At 32.9% G+C, this 25,376-nt stretch overlaps 1 pseudogene; it reads left to right on the plus strand.

Annotated features, from left to right (window-relative positions):
- The first annotated feature begins 24,451 nt into the window (after window positions 1–24,451).
- On the plus strand, window positions 24,452–24,548 carry LOC117032598 (uncharacterized; annotated as a pseudogene).
- Window positions 24,549–25,376: the final 828 nt, after the last annotated feature.

A 25,376-nucleotide genomic window follows, 5' to 3' on the forward strand; every position in this document is an offset into this window, starting at 1 on the left:
ATAATAAGTCCAGCTATTACTTGGGCAAGTTAGTGGATCCTGCTAAGTTTTAGTTCCCTTATGAAAAAAATGGAGATAATAATACTAGCAACTATTTTTCGGGTATATTGTGTTTCCTACAGTAAGGCCTCATACAAGGTAAGTGAATTTTATTAAAGTGAAGAACTTGGTTTGTCTTTGGAGTAAGTGAACACTAATATGTTGCCTGTAAATTTGTGTCTTCCACCTGCATATATTCTTGTACATGAGAACATGTGGATTTCCAAATATCTAGTGCTATTCGAAGCTTTTATTTACCATCTTATACAATGTGAAAGCCTTCCTACCTAGCTTTGCCTTCTTTTCTTTCTCTCTCAGAATTTTAACATTCGGTTTTTCAATGTCTAGAAAATTATTTTGCTACAACTTGATTACACTCTCCAGCATTATCTGGATCTCCATAAATGACTAGTTCAAGTAGAAGATATTTGATTTTCAGAACAACCTTAATTTGAGCGCAATCAGAAGGAACATTTTTTTTTCAAAGATGCAAGATGACTGTTCATACTGTCAAGGTAGTGAGCCATTCTTTTGCAGCCTGAAATGTCAAAGTCTTCTATTATAGTTAAGAAGATTAATATAAAAGAAGGTCATATGCCAACATTCCAATTTATGAGAATATGTGATTTGTATTAATCTAAATCACTGAAATTGTGGTACCTTAAAATTTTTCTTGCTAGATGGGTATCATCATTTAGCATTAATTATTGATAGGATGTTTTTTAAGACTGCTTAAAATGTAAGTTATGATATATAAAGAGGTAATTTAATATTTTCAGAATTACATAAAGTAAAGATAAAAGAGTGAAATATTCTTAGGTTTCACAGAACAATTTAGGTTAACTTTAGTATCTAAATTATCAGAAAGTTTCGGAAATAAAACCCTTAAACAGAAAATTTGTTTTTTCAGGTATGTGAGTGAGTCAGCTTGAAAGTGACTCCTCTAGCCCCACCCAAACCTTCAGATGATGCAGCCTGAACTGAGATCCTAACCGAAACCAAGTGAGAGATCTTAAGTCAGAACTGCCCAGTTAGCTGCGTCTGGATTCCACATCCTCAGAAACCATGTGAGATAATAACATCATAGCTTTAAACTGCTAAATTTGGGTAAATTTAATCTGCAGCAGTAGATAACTAATATACCCTTCTAAACTGGGTTAGTCACTTTTATTGAACACTTTTATTTAAATAATTATAAAGATTTAAAGTCAGTATGACTGTGTGTCATTCCCATGATTTTATTGCCCGCTACCAAAATCTTGACAGATAAATAGTAAATTTTGATATTAGTCTTTTGGATTTAATACTTCTTACTATGTTCTCAGGAAGGAGACAGATGGCTAGCCTGGTGATGGTGATGAGTGTTTCACTGGAATTACAGTGAGCCTTTTCAGAAGTGTTCTGGAAATGATTTCAGAGTAAATGATTACTAAGGTCAGATAGCTATGTTGAAGCTGAAGGACAAAAATTATTGAACATTTGAACTTATAAGCCACTTAAACAATTAATTGCCAAAAGTATATTATTCTAGCAAAATAATAATTATTTTTGGTTTAAGAATAAAGATATTGAGTCCTTGTATTATGTGCTGTCTTCCTTGATATTTGTGTGTACCATAAAAATCCAAGTCTATATGGTTTTAAAATAGACATCGTTTCAATACAATTTTATGCAGCAAAGCCATCTGGATAATTTTCATCTTTTAAAATTTAGTTCAAAAACAGGAAAGAAAAAAAATGCCAACACGCCATGACTTCTTTTATAAGCTCTTTCAATATTATTTGGTATTTATTTTCAGAACTGTTAGCGTCTAAATTTACTTATTTTTACCTCATAAATAAAATACATGCTATAATCACCATCAAAATGCACAGAGCCAATTAATTCCACTTTAGTGCTACCATAATAATGCTACACTTGCTTCTTATATATAACAACAATATATTTTTTTTGTTCTTTATTACAGTTCAAAGTTGAATCAATGCAGTGTTGCTAGTTTGTAAAACTGAAAAAGCACTGAATTTGGAATTCTAAAACCAGCACTGACCTTCATGACTGCTCTTGCACATATTAGCAAAATGACCTTGGACATGTTACTTAAGCTTTATAAGTCCTGGTTTTCTTCTCTATAAAAGAGAGATAATAATTTGCCCTTGTTAACTATCAGATTACTAAAAAGATATAATGGATATTAAAGCACTGTCAAAATTAAAGCAGTATTGTTACTGTTATTATAGCTCCTTTTGTTTTCTTTTTACATGTCTTTAATAAAACGTAGATGCATTTTAAAGTAGCTACTAATATGTCACTACAGATGATAATATATCTATTCATAAAAACAGGTGAAGTAATCATTTACAATGTTGACATTGATTCTGAATTGATGTAATTGGTCATGTGAAAAGTTTAAAAGAACATTTAAGGTTACCTGACAAAACAGGCATTCGATTATTATATAATGTAAGATGTTTTATTCATGTTAGTTGAGCAATGCTGAACAAGTTAAAAGTGACATTTAAACCAGAGTGGAGGAGTTAAGTGTGAATCAAATTTATATTTGCCAAATTAGGTACCTGGTATTCCTACAGATTTTATGGATAAAAATAATTTTAAAGTTTATTCACACTAGTCATATTTTTCTTCATGTAAGTCCTGTGTTTTAAAGGCTACTACTATAACAGTTTTTGTACTGTATTCAATTGGCATTAATAGTATACTGAGATGAAAGTTTTGAAAATTTGGAAAAACTCCATTGATGAGAAACTATCGTTACTAGGAAAAGTAGTGGAAAAAGAAAGAGATTCAATGAAAATTAAGTGACATTTACTAAGATAACCAGGAAGAACTGGAAGAATATTAGAGAAAAAGCAGGACTGTAATAGATCAAAATTAATGTAACCCTTCTTTAAACTGATACTGTGGCTCAAACCTCTGAGTATCTTACCTGACTTTAAGTCTAAAGCTGTAAACAAAGAGTAAATTTCAGATCAGGAAATAATATTACCAAAGAATTTGTTTAAAAATGCTTCTTGTTCAGAAAATTACATTATTTGGCTTAGCATAATAATTTCAAGATCCATTCATGTTGTTGCAAATGGCATTTTCACCTTTTCTTATTGACAAGTAGTATTCCACTGTGCGTATATACCACATATCCTTTATCCAATCATGTATGAAAGGACGCTTTGGTTCTTTCCATGTCTTGGCCACTGTAAAGAATGCTGCAGTAAACATTAGGGTGCATATATCTTTAGGATAGATGTTTTCATATTTTTCAAAGAGGATTTTATGAATTTGACCTCAAAGACAAGGGAGTAAAAGCAAAAATAAATGATTGGGACTATATATAGCTAAAAAGCTTCTGCACAGCAAAAGAAACTATCAATGAAACAGAGGCAACCAACTGAATGGGAAAGATATTTGCAAACAACATCTCCAATAAGGGGCTAATATTCAAAATGTATGAAGAACTCATACAACCCAAAAACAAAACAAAACGAAACAAAACAAAACAAAAAACAATCCAATTAAAATATGGGCAGAGAATCAGAACAGAAAATTCACCCAAGAAGACAAACAAATGTCCTACAAATATACAAAGAAATAAGCAACTTCACTAGCTATTAGGGAAATACAAATCAAAAACACAATGAGATACCAACTCACACGTGTTAAAATGAATGCCATCAACAAGTCAAATAATAACAACTGTTGGAGAGGCTGTGAAGAAAAAGGAAACTTCATACACTGTTGGCGGGAATTGGTACATCCCCTAAGGAAAAATAATATGGAGGTTCCTCAAAAAATTAAGAATGAAATTACCATATAACGCAGAAATACCTCTCCTGGGTATCTAACCCAAAATCAGAATTGTTCATCACATAAACTTTTCTCCCAGTGGTTTTGCTTTAGATTAGTGAAGTTGAAAGATTATAAAACACAACAAAAAAACAACAAAAAAATTTTCAAAGGAAATTTAGATGTCCAATTTAAACTGATTGATATAGGAGCCAAAGTCTTTATGGCACAAATTGAATTGAACTTTAATGTCTTTATAATCATACCATGTTTCCCCGAAAATAAGACCTAACCAGAAAATAAGCCCTAGCATGATTTTTTCAGGATGCTCACAATATAAAATAAGCCCTACGATATTTCCCTGAAAATAAGACAGTGTCTTATATTAATTTTTGCTCCAAAACATGTGTTAGGGCTTATTTTATATTACGAGCATCCTGAAAAATCATGCTACAGCTTATTTTCCGGTTAGATCTTATTTTGGGGGAAACACGGTAGTTTCTTAAAAAAACAAAACACTTGTTAAAAAATTCTGTGTTTGATTAAAAACTTGTTCTCTATGTATCAATTCAAAGTTTGACTTATTTACAGCTATCTTTGTTTAAAATAGTTTTTTTTTAATTGGTAATATGATGCTTCCTTTCTCATCCTCAATAAATATTTATTGATATATGATGATTGTATTGATAGGGTAAGTAGAAAAGGTACTATTGGAAAGAGTGAGTCCTCTTCCCTGGCTGTAATTGACTACAAAATTGAGTTTAATATGCATACTACCAAGATTCTTTTTTTATTCTTTAGCTAGAAATTTGTTACTACTAAAATGAGGAAGTAGTAAATGCAACACAACTGTATTGAAAATATATTTTCCTTGCGTTGTATAGATATTTTACAAGTCAGAAAGGCACATCTCTTTAATTAATGGGGTGCCATTGATTTTGAGTCATAAATTACACATTTTAATCTTTACTTTGCCATTTATGATGTATACTATGGACAAATTACCTAAGCTCTTGTTTTCGCCATCTGCAAATGAGACTAGTGAATACGTACCTCACTAGTCCTTGCAAAGATTTAGCAGAAGAAAACTTACAAATCACTATTTTGCAAATTAAGAAGAGCTATAGAAATGTTGGGTGTAATCACCGTTTTACTGTTAGGTGGTTACATAAATAACTGGATGTGACAAATGCAAAGAAAAAATAAGCCAGCCCAACATAGGTAGGATCCATGTGTTCTGATTCCTTGATGTAGTTGTCATTGTGACAGATTAACTCTATAGAGAGACAAAAGTAAGAACACAACTAGGGAGAACTTTTGTAAGCTACCTTAATACAAACAAAACCAGGAACCCGATTTGCTGCTACTCGACCTAAAATTTTTGAAGTAAGAGCACATTCCAAAAGGCAACTATCAAACAGCTTCCATTCACATCCCTTGTCGATGGGATATTTCTACAATGTTCAATAGTTAATTCAAGTTTCTGACTCTTCAACATAGCCATGCATTTCCCTGGGACCCTTGAATCCTAGTTTCCAAAGTTCAGTCAGTGAAGGGAAACACGGAAAGTAGGATGAGCATGTTCACCTCCTTTTTAGGTGGGAAGAGAAACTTCAGGGATTCCCTCTGTGGGTATTGGCACCCCTTGTTCTGCGTTCAGAACAAATGAAAACTGGTTGCTGTGCATTGTTACAGTCTTACAGGTAATAGTTTTCACAGTGTGAGGGGAATGTATTGTAGGTAGTATTTAAACTCACATGTACTGTATTCTGACAAGATGGCGTCCTATAGGACTTAGTGAACATTCAGTAGTAGGATCTTGACTCTTATCAGTCATAGGTATATTTTATTCCAAATTATCTGAATATCTTGCATCTAAAGAGGATTTGGATTTTATAAAGATACTGATAAAATTTGATAAGTCACTTATTCCATCCTCAGGAATGAGAACTATAGTTTACTACACAGCCTGTATAAATTAAACTGTAATAGATATACAGTGGCTTCTTATATTACTATGTTTTCTTATCAGAATAATCATGTAGTAATATATAATTTAAGGGTTAAGGATATAGCCTTGTTTTTTGGTTGTTCACTATTGTGTCCCTCGGTTCTCTTGCCCCATGTAATCTCTGCTGGTTCTTGTTTCAGTACCATTACTAACTCAGATAACAATATTAACTAACAAAGCATTTATTAGTTTATTTCTCTGGACATTTTGGCTGGATGTGTCTCCATAGTACAGCAGATTTCAGACTATACCTTAAGCTTTGTTAGTCTTTGTTTCTTTTAATAAATCAGACTTTCCTGGAGTGATCTTTTGATTCGCTATGGTAGTGTATGGGGCATTTAATGAAAGGTCTTTCTTGGGATAATATGATCCATTCAATTCGTATTAGTTGGATACCTATTATGCGCCAAGAGTAGCAGAGAAGGAAACAGACAAAATAATGCCCTTTTGAAGTTTATGTTCTAATGGGGAATAAACAATAAGCAAATGATAAGTAACAATATATGCAGGTGGTAATGCGGCAATCAAAAACAATAAAGCAAAGGAAAGGAATGTACCAATAGCTGGTGATTCAAACAGTGTGATCAGGGATGACCTCACTGCTAAGGGGATGCTTGTGCAAAGGCTTGAAGCACGTGATAGAGAAAGACCAGTAGATATCTCAGGATAAGCGTCTGAGATAGAGGACTATAGCATGAGGAAAATCTCAGAGGTGGATTGATATTCCAGAGGAACTGCAAGGTGGTCAGTATTGCTAAAGTATAGTGTTCAAGAAGAAATGTAAAAGATATTAAATTAATGAAGCAACAGTAAAGGGTGCAGTGCAGATTTTGTAGAACTGTATGACCTTTGCCTTTACTCTGAATGAGATAAGTAGTCATTGACTGGTCTTGAGCGGAATGTTGGCATCATTCATTCATTCATTCATCAAATCTTTATTGGAAGCCTTATGTCTATCTGACACTAATCTAGGAAATAGGCATACATCAGTAATCCAAGAGATAAGAATTCAAAGCATATTAGCAATTATGTTCTAGTGGTTGGGGTGAGTATCATTTGTTTATTACTATGCTGTAACAAATTACCACAAATTTTATGGATTTTACAAGATAGATTTATTATCTTATAGTTCCTCGTCTTCCAGTTAATAGTATTGAAAGAGTGTGCAGGTAGTTTATTGTAGGAAGTACTTGGAAGTATGTGATTGGGTTAAAATCAATATGTTGGAAGGGCCTTGTTTCTTTCTGGAGGCTCCAGGGTAAAATCTTTTTCTTCCCTTTTCCAGTTTCTAGAGGCCACCTTCTTTCTTTGTCTCACAAACCCCTTCCTTCGTCTTCAAAACAGCAACGCTGGGGCTAGTCTTTTTCACACTACATCTCTATGGTTCTCTCTTTTGATCCACTTCCTCTGTTTTTAAAGATCCTTGTAATAATATTGTGGACATAGAATGATCCAAAATGATATCACAATTTTTAGGTCAGTTGACTAACAATCTTAACCTCTCATCTGCAACCTTAATTTCCCTTTGTCGGGTGACTTCATTAATATACTTATAGGTTTAGAGAATTAATACATACACTTCTTTAGTGGAGACCATTATTCTGGCTGCCGCAGGGATGGAATCAAGGTAGTACACATGGTAATGAAAACACGCTGCCTCCTCTGTTACAACTAGATTATAAGGGGAAGGCTGATAACCAAAATCTTAGTGACTATGAGTATGTAGCTCATATTGATATGTCCACCAGCCAGACTAGTCAACCAAAAAGCAGTAGTACCTATTTTCTTCTTTTGAACTTGCAGTTAGGAACAGAGTTATCTTGTTTCAACCATAGCCTTTGCCCTGTTTTCCAGGGAAAGCTTTATCAAGATAGTCTGAACATTTTAACTGTTAACATTTTAATTGGTATATTTTATTTGTTCTGCAGTTGATCATGGAAAAAAATATTAGAATACTGTAAAAGAAAAACCATTTTTAATGGAAAATTATATTCATACAGCCTAATAAATTTACTTTCTATCATACTTGGAGTAAAATCTAAACATCTTGTTCTTGTCTCCGGCCCTTGAAGTGCTCATTCCAGCCTATACCTTTCTCCTCAGCTTTCCATTTATTTGCTTAATGTCAGTGCTAGTCCTAGCAACCTTCCTTCTGTTACTGAAACACGCGGAGATTGTTTCTGCCATCTGGAATACTCTTCCCCAATACCTGTTTTTATTTGGATGCCTGCCTGACACTTAGGCCTCAACTTGAATTAATCTCTCACTAAATCACTCAGTAACCTCCAGAAGGCTTTTCAGACTATTGAATGTAAAGCTTCCCCACCCACCACCAGTCTTCTTTTTCAAATGGCCTTTACTTTCTTATTATTTTCCTTCTAAGCACTTATCAATGATATTTTCTTATCTGTATATATGTATTTCTAAGGGGTCTTTCTCCCTGTCCTTAAAGGTAAGTTATATCTAAGCACTATTATCTCCTCAGTGCTTAGAACAATGACTGGCACATATTGTATGTACAAAATAAATATGTTAATGGATGAATGAATGAGTGTTGAGAATTTTGGTTATATACAGAGAGTGCCAAAAAATTGCATACACATCTTGAGAAAGGAAAACTGTATTAAAATTGTAATAATGAATATATACCAATAACAAAAATGAATATAAGTCACATTTGACTTCTGCAGTTACAAGAGGTGCTCAAATTGGTTACCATCAGCATCCAGACACTTCTGATTACAGCGAACTACTGCTTGAGCAACGTTGACCAGAGTGTCCACTTTTATACATTTTTTTGGAACCCCCAGTATATGGTATATATACTGGTATGGTATATATATATATATCTTTAAAGAGTGCATATAAGAGTAAATCTTCTAAAATTTCTAGTTGTCTTCTTTTGTCCCAACAGGAAAAATTATGAAATAAATAAGCTATTTCCTATAACCACAGACAGGGAAAAGGACATCAGGGAGAAAACAGAATCAGGTAAATAAAAGTCAAACTAGGAAATTAGCTTCAAGACCTTGTTAAAGCATTAATTTCCCTATTATTGTAAAATACACCCCTAACTAAGATCTAGTTGGATGGAGGCAGGGGCAGACTAAATATTTGTGGAAGAAATTATTTTTCCTTACCTGATATTGTTAACCATCAGTGGTAAGCTATATTTCTTTGATTTTATCTAGTTTTATAAGTGTGGAGTTGTGACAGCTGAGAAATAAACACAGCTGTTTTCAGTGGCTTTCTTAATGTTTAAATTATTTTAAAATGAAATGTTTGAAATATGATTTTTGTGGAACGATCATCACTGACATTTGCATAGTATTTTATAAAAAGAATGTTTATTTGCACATTGCTGTTTAATCTTCACAAAATCCCTGAGAGAGAGGCATAAGAATCCACAGTCTTCATTTAACAGTACAGTGACTGGTTCACTGTCACTGAGCTGCAAGGGACCTAGGCAGAACTAGATCCAACTAGTAAGGTACTGAATACACAAGCTTTGCATACATGTGCTTTGCAACTGTGGATACTAGACAATAATTATTAGTTTTTGTTCTATTGACATGTAACTACAACCACTTATTTCAGCATTTTTATATTGCATGCCATTCTGATAAGTAAAATTTTTAAGATAAGGTATTCATTAGCTGTTCTGCCTTATTTCACAAAATCCCTCTCCAAAATTACCCAATAACAATTTTAAATGTAAGGTGACAGTATTATCATGCTTTGTTAAGCATTCACAACAAATATTTCCCACCTGTGAATAGCCAAGTAATTTTTTGCTTTGTTTTGTTTTTTATAAACAAAAGAAAATGAGAGGCTTTATTAAATATCAGCAAGAATTTTGTGTCAGAGATATCATGATGCTTCACACGTGTACGTTTCAAAGCCCAAAATCTAAGTGATTAAAATATTATCTGTATATTTCTCTTGATAACAGCACAAACAGTGCACTGGAATTTGGAAAGCCCCTTACAATGTTGCACAATATGCTCATATTCAGTTCTTTGGAATATAACCTGGGGTTTTGTCAAATGTATCCTACATAAGACTGGTGGGAAGATGTGAATTTTGCATTTTACTTGCTCTTGCATCTAATCTTCAATAGCATATAGAAGAGCTGTTTCAATATTTTGGAAACATGCTAATTAAATGAGGGATCAAGCTAAGATATAGAAGTATGTAAATTAGTCTTAATTCCTAATTTGTTTTGTTTTGTTTTTACAATTCTTTAAGGATAATCAAAATAAGAGGCAAATAAATAGAATCTACTGGTTTTGATAGCTCGTGCTATAAACAAGGTTAGAAAAAAATAGAAGTAGCAAAATAGCCACAGTTAATTTAAAATAATTTAAGTTAATTTTGTTTTTTATATTTTTAAAATATAATATTTATTATTTCTCCTGGTAAGTAAAAATATCATGCCCAGAAAACATAATCTCTCTCTTTTTTTTCAAATTAAAGTTTATTGGGGTGACAATTGTTAGTAAACTTACATAGATTTCAGTTGCACAATTCTGTAATACATCATCTAGATCTCACATCATGTGTTCACCACCCAGAGTCAGTTCTCCTCCCATCAGCATATATTTGACCTCATTTACACTCTTCTAGAACCCCTCTCCATTCTTATCTTCTGGTAACTCCTAAACTATTGTCTATGACTTCATTTGTTTGTCTTGTTCTTTTGTTGTTTTCAGTTTTATATACCACACGTCAGTGAAATTATATGGTTCTCTATTTTTTCTGTCTGACTTATTTTGCTTAGCATAATAATCTCAAGATCCAACCATGTTGTCGCAAATGGTACTATTTCATCTTTTTCTTATGGCTGAATAGTATCCCATTGTGTATATATACCACAACTCCTATGTCCATTCATCTATCCAAGGACACTTGGCCACCGTAAATAAAGCTGCAATGAACATTGGAGCACATGTGTCTTTATGGATAAATGTTTTCAGATTTTTTGGGTGGATACCCAGGAGAGGGATTGTGGGGTCATATGGTAATTCTATTCTTAATTTTTTGAGGAACCTCCACACTGCCTTCCATAGCGGCTGCACCAATCTGCATTCCCACCAACAGTGTACGACGGTTTCTTTTTCTCCACAGCAGAACAGAATAAATGAAATAGAGAACAAAAAGACAATAGAAAAAATTAATGTGACAAAGAGCTAGTTCTTCAAAAGATTAATAAAATTGACAAACCCTTGGCTAGACTCACTAAGATAAAAAGAGAGAAAATACAAATAAACAAAATCAGAAATGAAAGAGGGGAAGTTATCATGGATGCCACAGAAATACAAAGGATCATCGAAGAATACTATGAAGGACTGGACTATATGTCACTAAATTCAATAACCTAGAATAAATGGACAAGTTCTTAGAAACATATAGCCTTCCTAGGCTGAATCACAAAGAATTGGAAAATCTAAATAGACCAATCACCAGTAAGGAAATTGAATCAGTCATCCAAAACTTTTCCAAAAGCAAAAGTCCAGGACCACATTGCTTCACTAGTGAATTCTACCAAACCTTCAAAAAGGATCTAACATCTGTTCTACTCAAACTATTCCAAAAAATTGAAGAATTGACAATACTCCCTAACTCATTTCATGAGGCCAACGTTACCCTGATCCAAAAACCTAGTAAGGATGACACAAAAAAGAGAATTACAGACCAATATCTCTGATGAATACAGATGCAAAAATCCTAAACAAAATCTAGCAAATCGAATGCAACAATGTGTTAAAAATATTATACATCACGACCAATTGGGGTTCATCCCAGGGACACCAAGAATGGTTCAACACACACAAATCAATCAATGTGATTGATACACTACGTAAACAAAAGAAAGGGCAAAAAATCATATGATTATATCAATAGATGCAGAAAAAGCATTTGAGAAAATACAACATCCATTTATGATTAAAACACTTAATAAAATAGGTATAAAAGGAAAATACCTTAACATAATAAAGGCCATATATGACAAACCCTCAGCTAATATCATAATTAATGGTGAAAAACTGAAGCCCTTTGCTCTATGTTCAGGAACACGACAGGGATGTCCCCTATCACCTCTGCTTTTCAACATAGGATTGGAAGTCCTAGCCATAGAAATCAGGCAAGAGAAAGAAATATTCTCTTTATTTGATGATTTTTTTTTTTTTTTTTTTTTTTTTTTTTTTGCTGTATGGTTCATATAGCGTTTGGATATAATATTTTTTGGTCCATATAAACTAACACAATTAAGATTAGCAAATGTGTTGTAGTTCAACAGCTTGTGAAAACAACCAAAAAAATGCATTTATAAATAAGTTAAGCAATAGAAGAAAAATCTGTAAAATATCTAGGAATATATTTAACAAGAAACCAACAAAAGCTATATGCCAAAAACTAAAATTTTACAGAAGAGCACAAAGAATGCTGAGTAATTGGCAGGTAACTCATGTTCCTGAATGGGAAGACCTACTGTTTCAAATATATAAGCCTTTTGTACCTTTGATTAATTGATATAATCAATGTAATTTTAATAATATGCCCAAATTATTTGTTAAGTGAATTCTCATGTTTAGCTGGGAAAGTAAATATACAAGAATATGAGAATACACCAAAACAAACAAACAAATAAACAAACAAAAAATGCAATTTAGAAAAGCAAAATGAAGGGAATGTGCTATACCAGATAACCAAACTTTATTTCAAAGTTATATCAAATAAATTAATAGATAGATATTTCTATGGGAATCGAGGGATTAAAGACAATAGGGAAAAGATGGCTTATGTCATGAATGATATTGTGGCAACTAACAATGTGTCTGAAAAATCATTTAAAATTAGGTCCTTATTTCACATTAAAAAATTTCAATTGAATTATGGGAACTAAAGCATATTTAAAAGCATAAAAGTACGGGAAGAAAACATAAACAAATTTTATTTTCCAATTCAGTGGTTGGAAAATCTTTTAAGGTATGAATGAAACTTAAAAACCACAGTGGTAAAGATAAACTTGACAAAAAAACAAAAAGACAGAATAACTACAAAACCTCTATATAGTAAAAGATTCTCATAAATGAAATTGCCAAGTGCATTAGTTCAGACCCACTAAAGCAAAACCCAAGTGAGAAGAGGGCTTCACATCAGAATGTAGGAGACAATGTGGGGAGAACGAGAAAGGTGGAATGGGTAGGAAGAATATGGACTTTTCAACTGCACAGTTACAAGATAATTTCTGCCAGTCTGATAGAGAGTCCTCAAAACCAAGTCACACATAGAGAATCATCAATTCCGACTAGAAAGAGCCTGCCTTAGTATCCCCACCTGCTCAGTCAGTGGCTGGGAGTAGCTCTTAGTAAGCATCCTATGTTAGTGAACCAACCTGGCAAGCAATGGGGCCATGAGTCAATATTGTTAGCCACAGAGGGAGAGCTGAGTAGCACATTTTAATTTTCATTTCTTAAGATAGGGAAAAAAGACAAATATAAATCCTTAAGAATAATATAAGCTAATAGAAATGGATAAGGATATGAACAGACCTAGATATGAAAAAAAAGAAAAATTCATATCATAAAACATCTATGAAAATACGCTGAACGTTTTTTATCAAAGATAAGTAAAGTCAAATCACAGTGAAGTACAAACTTTCACCTATCAGATTGGCAAGGATATTGAAAGATTTAAATTTGTCATTGTTATATATGGCAGTAAGCAATTTTGAAGGGCAACTGGGCCATAATTCTAAAAATTATGCTCTTTTTACAGAACAAGTTCACTTCCAGTTTTCTAGTGCAGCATTCTTTATAATGGTGAAAATATTTGAGAAATCTTACATGTCAACCACTAAAAGAATGGTTAGGTAAAATATTGAAAAAGTTAGTTACTTTGCCTCAGTTCGCAAATCAATGAAATAGCTATAATTCCACTCACAGAAATAGTGGTGTGTGTGAATTTTGATATAACATTTAAAGTACTCAGAATACTAACCAGGATATGGGAGGTACTCAATATTTAATAGCAGTCATTAACACAATGGGATAATATGCAATTAAAAAAGAATTAGACAAATAAGCATATACTATTGAAATGGAAACAATTCTTGGTTTTTAGTGACTGAAAAAAATCAAGTGGCAGAAAAATATTAATATGATATTTTAGTAAAAATAAAACTTGAAGAGAATATGAGTGTATATGCATGTGTATAGAAAAGTATCTGAACAGATACAGCCAATAAACTTAATAGTGATTCTCTATGCGGAATGAAAAGGGGTTAATGAGAAGGTGGGAGCTTTCACTGTTTACTCAGTAAAGTTTTGTATTTTGGCTAGTAGTTTTAAAAGAGCAGCACTAATTATTTTTTATTTAATTTATGAAATTAAAAAAAATGAATGAAATTAATAATACTCCAAATAATATGGGAATACATATAGTTAATAATTATGCACTTAAATAGCAAAAAAAACAAAAAACTGTTCTAAAACTAAATATTTCACTTAAAATATGTTAAATATAATCTAAATATTATTTATCAAATGTTTATTTACCTTTTAAAAGAGAATACATATTTGGTTGTAATTTGTTTTGTATTTTCTCCAGCTAAGGCTTAATTTTTTTTTTTAGAAATTCTACATCTCTAGGTCACTCGTGCTGCGCTGAACAATTACAAAAAAAGAGAGAAAAAGAGATTACTGTAGAATCCAGCCACTCTCTTATTGTGTAAAATGCTTCTTCAAGCTCTTTGTTTCAAGTGTTTTAAGCCAAGCATAGTGCCTGCTACCATGATCAATTGGTTGCAGACATGATTTAAGCTGAGACAATAATATTTTATTTGGATAATTGAGATATGGAGCATCTATGACCTAAATTTTACCAACCAGAGCACTTTCCCACAATTTTGTAATTGTGAAGAGATCTCTCCCCCAGTTGCTAAGATTTTAGTATGTGAATCAAACCTGAATCTGGCCATGTCCCAGTGTTTCACAACTTGCCCTGTTCTGCATGGGAAATAATGAAACCAATATGAAAAGGAAAAGTTATGGGGTGGAGGGGGTGGGGGTAGAGAGAGACAGAGACAATATTTAATGACATCCAAGTTTTCTGTCTAATTGTTTCAATGGAAATTTCTACTATGAACAGCGGGGTAAGGGAGGAGAAAGTGTTGAGAATTGGCACAGCTCTTACATTCTCAGAAAATAGACTGGGAGCTAGCTCTATGATGACCTCATGTTCTTTTGCTCAATGCACATGCTATTAAAAAAAAATCTCTTAGGAGAGTTGATAATATTTTTCATTATATTCCCATAAGAAGTAATCATTAAGTTGCAAACTCAACTGTGTTTAGTCTTCATTTATCAACTGTGCTTAGTTTTCAATGTGTTACTAAAATGAAACTTTGCCCAGCAGTTGCTGGGTCCCGGGAAACCTTAAAAAGGACAAAGACAAAATCTTACTGGTAAGAACTTTGTAAATTTCATTGATCTCATGGTTCCATGGCATACCAAGGGAACAAGTGATGTACAATATATTTTTCATCGTAATTTGACACAGACTTGCATACAGTATTAAAATAACCTTCTTTAATGTACAACAAGAAATTGTCTTTAATGCCTATTGTTATTTTAATAGTTAGCCTGGGAGAGGGAACAGATGAAATAATTTATTAACTAGAAGGCAACTCAAGTAATTTGCTCCTTTCTACACCCTGGTGAATGAGGAATTCTAAAGTTTTCCCATGTGTCTACATGTCTTATTTTCTTAGATTTCAGTATTAAACCTCTATAACCCTAATGCATAATTTCAATTTTTATGTACAGTTCTCATAGTTATAAAACTTTAATTGTAATTTGGAAAAAGGAAATTTAAGTCCTGTTAGAAATTGGAAACATTAACTGTGAAGTCATGTTTGTTGTTGTTGTTTTTGTGTGTTTTTTTTAATAATTGAATTGAATGAATATCATTGGGGAATTACATCATTGTTTCAGGACTCAGTTTTTTCATAATGGAAAAAAGTTGAACAACATAATTTTAAAATTCCTTTTTAGCTTCAAAATATTATGAAGCAATGATTCAAGATATATAATTTAGCAGGGCTGAATAAAAATTGCTTCCTTGTTATTTAGAAAGAACACACATCAGTTAATCTTCTCTGAAATGTATAATTGCTGTAAGTGCTTTTATCTTTCTATTTTTTCTTAATGCAGATTCATGAAGTTGCTCTGACATAAATTTAGCAAGTGACCTTAAATTAATGGGGTAAGCAGAACATTTGTGGAATCAAGTTGGCAACTAAGATAGTTCTTTTTTCTCAAAATCTTGTGATCATTTTTTTATTATTGTTCGCTTTGCTTCCTTAAATGTTAACATAATGCATAGGTTTATGAACATATACATATATGTGTATGTATATATTTGTGTGTGTGTGTATAAGTAAATAATAAAAAGTGAGCTTATTTTATTAACTAAAGAAAGAACTTTTGTTTCTGTTGTTATTTTCTATGAGGGAGGCTTAAAAGGAGAATTTCTCAATCTGTAGTGTGGTCAAATACATTCAGTTAAACCTGACTCACAGGTTCTGCTTGGTTTTCTAAACCCTCTTGTTCATTTTCACTTTTGATATACCTCCAAAATAACATCTTGAATTCCATCTATCTTAAAATATTTTTTTTATTTTTCTTTATCTTTCTCATATTTATATTATAAAGATATATTTAATTGTGATGCATCCGTGTCTTGATATTAGAATATTGAAGATAACTCCAGTATTAGTGATGAACACTTTTGGCTGTAGGCAAAAGTTCAATCAATGGTGCCATAAATTGATGAAAACTTCATTTATTTTCATTAAACAAGAAGCTTAGGGGTCAGGCAGAAGGTTTGGAAAAATATCTGAGTGATGACACAGGCCAGTGAGGCTTAACCTCATAAGCATCATGTCTGGGTTCCCAGCGAGAAGAAGATGGAACTTGAAAAGGCCAAAGACAGCATGGCAGCCAAATATTTTTGTCTTAGTTATTTCTGGGTGCTATAACAAATTACCATAGACTGGATGGCTTATAAACAAAGCGATTTATTTCTCACAGATCTGGAGGTTAAAAATCTGAGATCAGGGTGCTAGTAGAGTTGGGTCTGGTGAGAGCCCTCTTCCGGGTTTCAAGTTTCAGACTGCCAACTTAATTGTATTCTCTTATGGCAGAAAGAAGTCTGGACTCTTTTTAAAGGGGCACCCATCTCATTCATGAAAGTTCCACTGGCATGACTTAATTACCTTTCAAAGACTCCACCTCCAAATATCATCATATTGGGGATTAGATTTCAAAATATGAATTTGAGGGTGACACAAACATTCATTCTATACCAATGTTCTTTTTTGCAGATGTTTCCAAGAAGCCCCACCAGGAGATTTTTGCATCTAATTGACCAACATTGTTTGCCATGGTCACCCCTAGCTGCAAGTGTTAGAAGATGACCAATTTTATCAGGTATATTCCTCCACTCCCTCAAAACTGAGGTTAGTAAAAAAGAGAATGAGAATGGGTATTGAGTAGGCAACTAGAAGCATATGCCACAACACATCACAAGTGCCAAGGGAATCAGAGTATCTTATACTCAAAGAAGGATTCCAAATACAAATTGGCTGGTCATGAATTACTGAAAGGGCAGATTCACTCACATTGATGATTAAGTTTTCATTTGTGGTTTAACTTTCTTAATGCACATCATGGTGCTCTTCTCTACTCTTTCTTACAGGCCGTGGTTTTTATGGTGAATAAAGAGGGCTAAATTTAGAGAAATGATATGAAATATATATAACATGGAAACAGGCTTAATTATATAGCCTTTTAGAAAAAGTTTACTGCTTTGAACTATGTTTGTTTGCTTTCATGATGGTAGTAAGTATAGAGTTTGTATATATTTTCCAAGGTTTTGACAGTGAGACTGGTATCTGTCCTAACAACTTGGTGACACATTAGAGTTAGTTGTGATTAACCCTACCTTTCAGATGAGGAAACTGATGTTCAGAGAGATTAAGTTACTTGCCCAAGATGATGATCTTTACTGAGCATATATTAATAAAACTTGTAAAATTTCTTTTGAATTAATTTCAGAATTCCTTACGTCTATAAAAGTTTGCTTATAAACCTGAGTGCCAATTGTAATTGAATAGAGAAAACATGATAACTGTTCAGACACATGAACAAAGATAGGTGTTATGATTTAAGCAACATGGTGGATTGAGAGACGTATCATTACAAAACATGAACAAAAAACCATTACTGAGGTCTGTTGTTCTTCAGTATCTCAAGTGCTATTAAGAACAGCATGTTGCTATGTGGATAAACTATAAACAATTTAATAATGTATTCCAACAAAAAAAGTAGGGTAAAATCTTCCTATTGTTTAAAGCTTGATGGTTCAAACTACATCTCCATTCCTCTTTTCGTGAATAACACTTGTGCTTGAGAAGTAATACTAAAAATCATGAAAAGAAGCAAAACAAACAAACAAACAAAAACATATGTTTTGGGACTTTCTTACAAATCAGGATAGGAACCTAGATCTGTTTGATAACAAAGTCCTTATTCTTCATTTTCATGATAATCCCACATGGTACACATTGGTATTCCAATTTTAGAATAAGGAGGCTGAGAGTAGGGGTATGCAGTCATTTGCACAAGCAGAACTGGACTTCTAGTGAAAATCTATCAAAGGTAACCCTCTGAGCTCTTTTTTTACACTTTGCAGCCTCCCTATAGTGTTACTGCTTCCCAATAATATTCAGCCATCGTCATCATCATCATCATTGTCATTAACATTATTTCTTCTACCTAGCTTCATTTTCTTCCAAATCTCTGAGTAAACTGATACCATCTTGTCAATTTCTCCTTAAAGATGCTCTTGTATGAGATTAATCATTTTGGATCGCTTCTTTTAAACACTTTTAACCCTTTTTGCAAATTTTTATCCCTTTTTGTTTCAGAGTGTCTCTTCTTTATGGGCTTCTTTCCAAATATCCATTGCAGATATGAGAGAAAATAATTCTTCTAAGTTGATTTTTATCACAGAGATGCTTGACATTGCCTAGGATCAACTCACTCTGCCTACCCCCTCACTACCAACCCTCCCCACACACTGTTTGCTTACACTTATCACTTACTGCATTTTTTATGGAAATGTATGTCCATAGTTTTGTAATACAAAAACATCTGTTTGAAGCAGGGATCATTTAATTGGAAGAACTAGAAATCACTCATCCAAGTTCAAGTTCATTAGGGTGAGCATATTTTTATTGAAACTCAATCAGAACAGATGAATTTTAGCCAGCTTCATTATAGGCTTAATTGGAGGTAGGAAGGAAAGCCTGGAGCTGAAGCATACCTCTTGATGATGGCATGGCCTCTTTTCTTTCCTCAACTCCCAGGCTCTCTCTTCCTCATCCTTTTTGTGGTCAAATCTCTCTGCTAATGCACAGCTGAATAGTTTTGCCTCCCCTAAATATACATGAATTCACAGTTCCCCCACTTGTCTCCTTCAGACTATGTTTTCTTAATTCTATCACTGATAGCCTTGGATGATGGAATGTAGAAAATAGGGATGTTCTATTTTCCCATGGATCAACTTTCCCTTCCTGGCATAATTAGCTATGATCACCCGGAAGGTGGTGCCAATAGGGTCCCATTAGTGCAAGCTGTTGATAAGGAGTAATTTCAAAGCAGGGATATAGTTTGGCAGTCACCGCAAAATTTACTAATTTGAACACTGAACAGAATAGCAATAAAAGATAAAATATCTAGCAAGGGAAGCTGAACAGTATAATTTATCTGTATTCTTTATAATCGCAAGAGTTAACTCTCATGCAGTGCTTACAATTCACCAGTGCTTTACATATGGTATTCCTCACAACAGTCCTATGAGGGAACTATCATGATTATTAATGTTTTACAGGGACGAAAGCTAAAGGAACTTTATTATTTTACAGAGAAAGACAATTTATATAGGAGGAAAGTGAAGGAAATATACTGTTCAGAGAAACCAGATTATGTACCCAGACTGGAAGATAGAAAAATAGGGATTTGAACCAAGATAATTTGTCTCCTGAGTCCACACACATAACCTTCACTCAGAATTGTCCTCCATAACTGTTCATAAGGAAAATAATTCTATTTGACTAAAGTTCCTACTTATTCTCTCCAGAAAAGAGAATCTTACCCTCTCTTACTTTCTCCTAACTCACCTGTAAAATGGTGATGGGAAACGCAGACTTGCCAGATGATAGGTCTGTTCACATGATTCAACTTAGAATATTTGATTCACTATTTTAACATTTTAGTGTTTGCTTTTTGTATATAGACAATAAAATGTTGAAAGTGAAATCAGTCAGAAAGACAGAAAGTCTTGTGAACAGCAAGCAAAATTTGAGAAACTGTATTTTCAGAGAACTGAGGTTGATGGTGACTGAAAGCCACTTGAGTCTGATGGCTCTTTGGTGGTCTATATGATACACGTTGGTGGTTTCTCTCTTGTTACTCTTGGATAAATGTTCAAACCACTAAAACCACTTATGAAATTGGCACTTGTAATAGGAAATTCAGTTCCTTATCTTGGGAATCCTCTACCATAGCGAGAATCATCTCAGAAATAAAGGCTTCAAAAATCCAAAAGAGGAAAAAATAACCCACATATTTTCTGTATTGTAGCATCATCTCTCCTTAAGGGATTTCTGTTTTAAATGTAAAATGGTATAAAGTAGTACAATAGAGACTAACTACAAGGAGAAACAGGCCCCCTACCCTCTCTCCTTTCTTTCTCCATCTCCTCCCTCTTTCTTTCTGTGTTTCAGAAAATTATGATTTTCAGGTGTATCTTTATAGCACTTATTCAGAATACCTTATCTTATAATGACTTATAAAACTCAAATTTAAAATAAATTAATTTTTTTATTGTTATTTACCCTGGTTTTGTTTAGGAAATATCTGGTAGGAACATATTTTTGTGGTTAGATCTCTAATGACTAAAGTATCAGAATTACATTGAAATCATATAGTTATCAAGTTCATATAAGGAAATAAGTTAACAATTATGCACCCAGTGTTTTTCTATGGACTGTATAATTTTCATTCTGTGCTTAAAAATCATAGGCTTGAGGAGAGGAAAAGTACAGTGATTCATATGCGTTAGACTATGGATTTTCCCATTCCCTAATGAAATCTCCATAATGTAATATCAACAGAGTACAGATATGTACCTCTATAATGAGAATTAAAAGTGCTAAATATTAAAATATTAAAAGAAAAACATATATTTTTAAATGGTCAATCATTTACGTACTCACAGTAGAAGCTATTTCTTTTCTACTTCAAAATCTTTTTAATTTGAATTATTAAATACTGAAATTTTAGTGGGCCATTCAATTTGATGGAAAAATATCTTAATTTTTAATAAGCTTTTCCTGGAGCACAATTATGAATCACTTAACTGAATTTAAAAAGACAATATGTGTGTGCAAAGCATTCAAAAACCACATGTTTGAAATTTCTGGCACCATTCAGTTATCATTTTGTTCCTTTTATGAATGGAAATAATTTTTGTCAAGAGAGACACAATGTGCAAAATGGAATGAATCTTTACAAATTTAATTATAGTGGGACAATCTGGAAATATTTAGGAAATACATAACAACGTTCTTCAAATTTTACTTTTGCAGTTTTTCAAACCAGGGGAAATATTAATTTTACCATCTTTTACTATTTAACATATACAGCAGGAAATCAGGTGAGATGACAAATAGTAAAGGTATTATGATACTCCACTTAGAGTATTATAAAAATCTGCACAGAGTAATTACTCTCATTTAGCTTCTTTTGTAAATTCTGTATAGATTCTACTAGAAGCAATGGGCACACTTACTTAAAAAAGAAAAAAAAAGTACCTCCCTCCTCTCAGAATACATTAAAATATATTTTAAAATTATTTTTATTTAAAATATATAATTCTGGTAATGAAAATAAATCATTATATTTTAGAAATTACAGACATTTCAAAAGTTATAATTGTTCTAGTTATTATAGTACATATTATTTTTTCTTTCATATGTAATGCAATATTAAGATAGATGGATCCTTGGATACCCCCAATTTTATATATATATATATATATATATATATATATATACGTATATATATATATATATACGTATATATATATACGTATATATATATACATATATACGTATATATATACATACATATATATACATGTACACGTACACACATATATGCATACATAAATTTTGCATTTTAATTAACATTATAACAGAACATATTTCTTTCTTTAAATATTATTTGAGAAAATATATATTTACCACTAAATAGAAATGTTAGTGTTCAACTGCAATTTTCTATAGTATTATTTCTGCTGTTTCTGTTGTATTTTGCATTCTAATTCTGATATTATTATTTTTTTGTACTTTTTATAATTTAAATTTTACATATTTCTCTTTCTATGTCTCCCTCCTTTTCAAAAAGCTAATTTTAAAATATACAGTATTATCTGCTTTCACTTTTCTGTTTTCACTGTAGTTTCAAAAGAACCATGTATTCATACAAAGCAGATTGCAGATGTTTGTAAAATTGTTTCTACTTTTTGTTTATCTTTGCACTTGATATCTGGGGCTACAAATTTTCTTTGCTCTTTTTACTCATTAACCCTGCTGCCACCAACTGCAAACAGAAGGAGTTCTGTTCCCTTGTTTTAACATCTAGCAATGCTGCTTGCGTATTCATAGTACTTCCCATTTCATGCCATTTTCCAGATTCCTTTATTGTCACAGGATCCATCCTTAACTTAAAGGAATCTGAGGATTTTAGTGAGTTTCTTTAGTGAGAATAGCCCCTGCTTATTTTCCTTAACACTGATATAGCTTGATGGATCAAAGTTTAAATCAGCCATATATGAGGTGTGATCAAACCATACAGTGGATATTTAAATTAAAAAAAAATACACTAAAAAACACATTGCCATTAATATGCCTCAAAATACTGTCCCTCACACTGAACACACTTATCCCATTGTTAATGTCACTTTCTGAAGCAGATCTGGAAGTCCTCTTTTGTGAATGTCTTTAGTTGCACTGTTGTGGCTGCCTCCATATCCTGAATCATTTTGAGTTTGGGGAAGAGCCAGAAGTCCCACAGTGCCAGATCTGGTGAATAAAGTAGATGTGGACACACTGTAATGTTTTTATTTGAGTGAAATTGCTGTATACCAGAAGCAATGTGTAACACAGAGCATTGTCATGATGGAGGCTTGTTTACAGGCACACTTTAAAACACACCTCCCAACTGTAGCTCACACCCGACTGATGCACTGAACAATTTGAAACTTGTCAAACACTGTTACTGACGTTCATCACATTGCTTCCTGTATTGGGATCCCTTCCTTTCTGTTGGATGGCACTTGGCAGTAGCATTCACTGTATTTTGTGATCACACCTCGAATATTTTCTTTTTCTGTAATCCCATCAGCATACTTTATTGACTGTGAATTTCTTCTAATTTTTGATAGTCAAGAGCAACCTTTCTAAATTTCCAGAGGTTTTGAATAATTTTCCTTAATATAGTATTTCATTGACAATTTCAGTTAGGAATTTTGGTAGGCTGAGGATATAGACATCTTGCTGACATGTATATTTATTTGAATATTCTGTATTAAAATGTTTGTTGCAAGATTACCTGATAAATTTGATTAAATTTTGTATGCTAAAGCTTTTATTTTATATATTTTATTTTAATTTTTAAATTTTTGTTAAATTGAATGGAATAACAATGGTTAGTGAAGTTGTATAGATTTCAAGTGTACATTTCTATAATGCATCATCTTTACATTGCATTGTGTGTTCTTTTTTTAACTTTTTGTTATTAGTTTCAAGTATACAAAACAATGTAATAGTTAGACATTTATCATTTATATCCCTCACACAGTGACAACACCTCTTCCCCCCGTCTACTACCCCTCTGACATTGCATACAGCCATTACATTTACACTGTCTCTATTCCTAATGCTGTACTCCACTTCTTGTAAATATATATACATATATATATATATAATTGTAGTTGACATTCATCATTGTTCAGCTTCAGCTTCAGGTGTACAGTGAAGTGATCAGACATCTACATCATCCGTGAGGTGGTCTCCCCATTGAGACAAGTGTCCATCAAATACCCTACAAAATCTTTACAACATTATTGATTACATTCCCCAAATTGACTTCTGTATCCCCATGGCGATCTAGTGGTTACCCATTGCGCTTTCTAATCCCCTCCCCTCCCCTCTTATCCTCACTCCACCCTCCCGCCCATCTAGCAACCCTCCGTTTTTCCTTTATGTCTCTGAGACTGTTTCTGATTAGTTCATTCATTTATTCTTTTCTTTAGATTCCACATATAAGTGAGATTTTATGGTATTTGTCTTTCTCTGTCTGACTTAGTTCACATAGCATAATGTTCTCTAGGTCCATCCATATTGTTCCGAATGGTGAGATTTCATTCTTCTTTATAGCTTCATAATATCCATTGTATAAATACACCACAGTTTCTTAAGCACATATACTAAAATTGGAACCATACAGAGAAGATTATCATGACCCCTGCACATTGTGTGTTCTTTATCCAGAGTCTGTTCTTCTTTCGTCACCATATGTTTGTCTCCCTTTACCCTCCTATACCAAAACCATCCCCTCCTTTACCCTCTGGTAACCACTAAACTGTTGTCTGTGTCTATGCGTATTTGGGTTTTTTTTGTCTTGTTAATTTGTCGCTTTCAGTTTTATATTCCACACGAGTGAAGTCATATAAGTTCCTCGACTTATTCTACTTTATTTCACTTAGCATGATCATCTCAAAAGCCATATATGTTTTCATAAATGGCAGTATTTTATCTTTTCTTATGGCCAAGTAATATTTAATTGTATGTATGTATCACATCTTATTTATCCAAACATCTATGGAAGGACACTGTAGTTGTCTCCATGTCTTAGCCATCCTTAATAAAACTTTTAAAGCTAATCACATGCTCCCAGACTTGGGCATTATTTATGTAGCAATCCCCCTCACCTCTCCCACCCCCACACACACATCCATTGTCTACTTTGTATACAGTAGGTTCTCACAAAATTCCTTTGGCTAAATTCATTGAGATTTAGTTTCCTCCTTCTTACGACACCAAAAGACACCATATAGGTTGTGTTCAAACAAACTATATGGTGGTCCTACATTGCTTTTGGTCCTATCTGTCTGCCAACTGTTATTGGCACAGTTTTAATACAACAAAGGATAAAGAATACAGCTAATATCTTTTTTAGTCTGGATGAATATATACTATTTTTTATGTATCATGTGCTTGCATATCAGTTAGTAAGTAGAAACCGAGTGCCTTTGGAAAGAAAAATATCTAAGAAGCACTGATTTGACTCCTCAAAAATAATGTAGCTTTCAATAATCATTTTTACATTTCTAC

The sequence above is a fragment of the Rhinolophus ferrumequinum genome, chromosome 12 (assembly GCF_004115265.2).
Source record: "Rhinolophus ferrumequinum isolate MPI-CBG mRhiFer1 chromosome 12, mRhiFer1_v1.p, whole genome shotgun sequence".
Lineage (NCBI taxonomy): Eukaryota > Metazoa > Chordata > Mammalia > Chiroptera > Rhinolophidae > Rhinolophus > Rhinolophus ferrumequinum.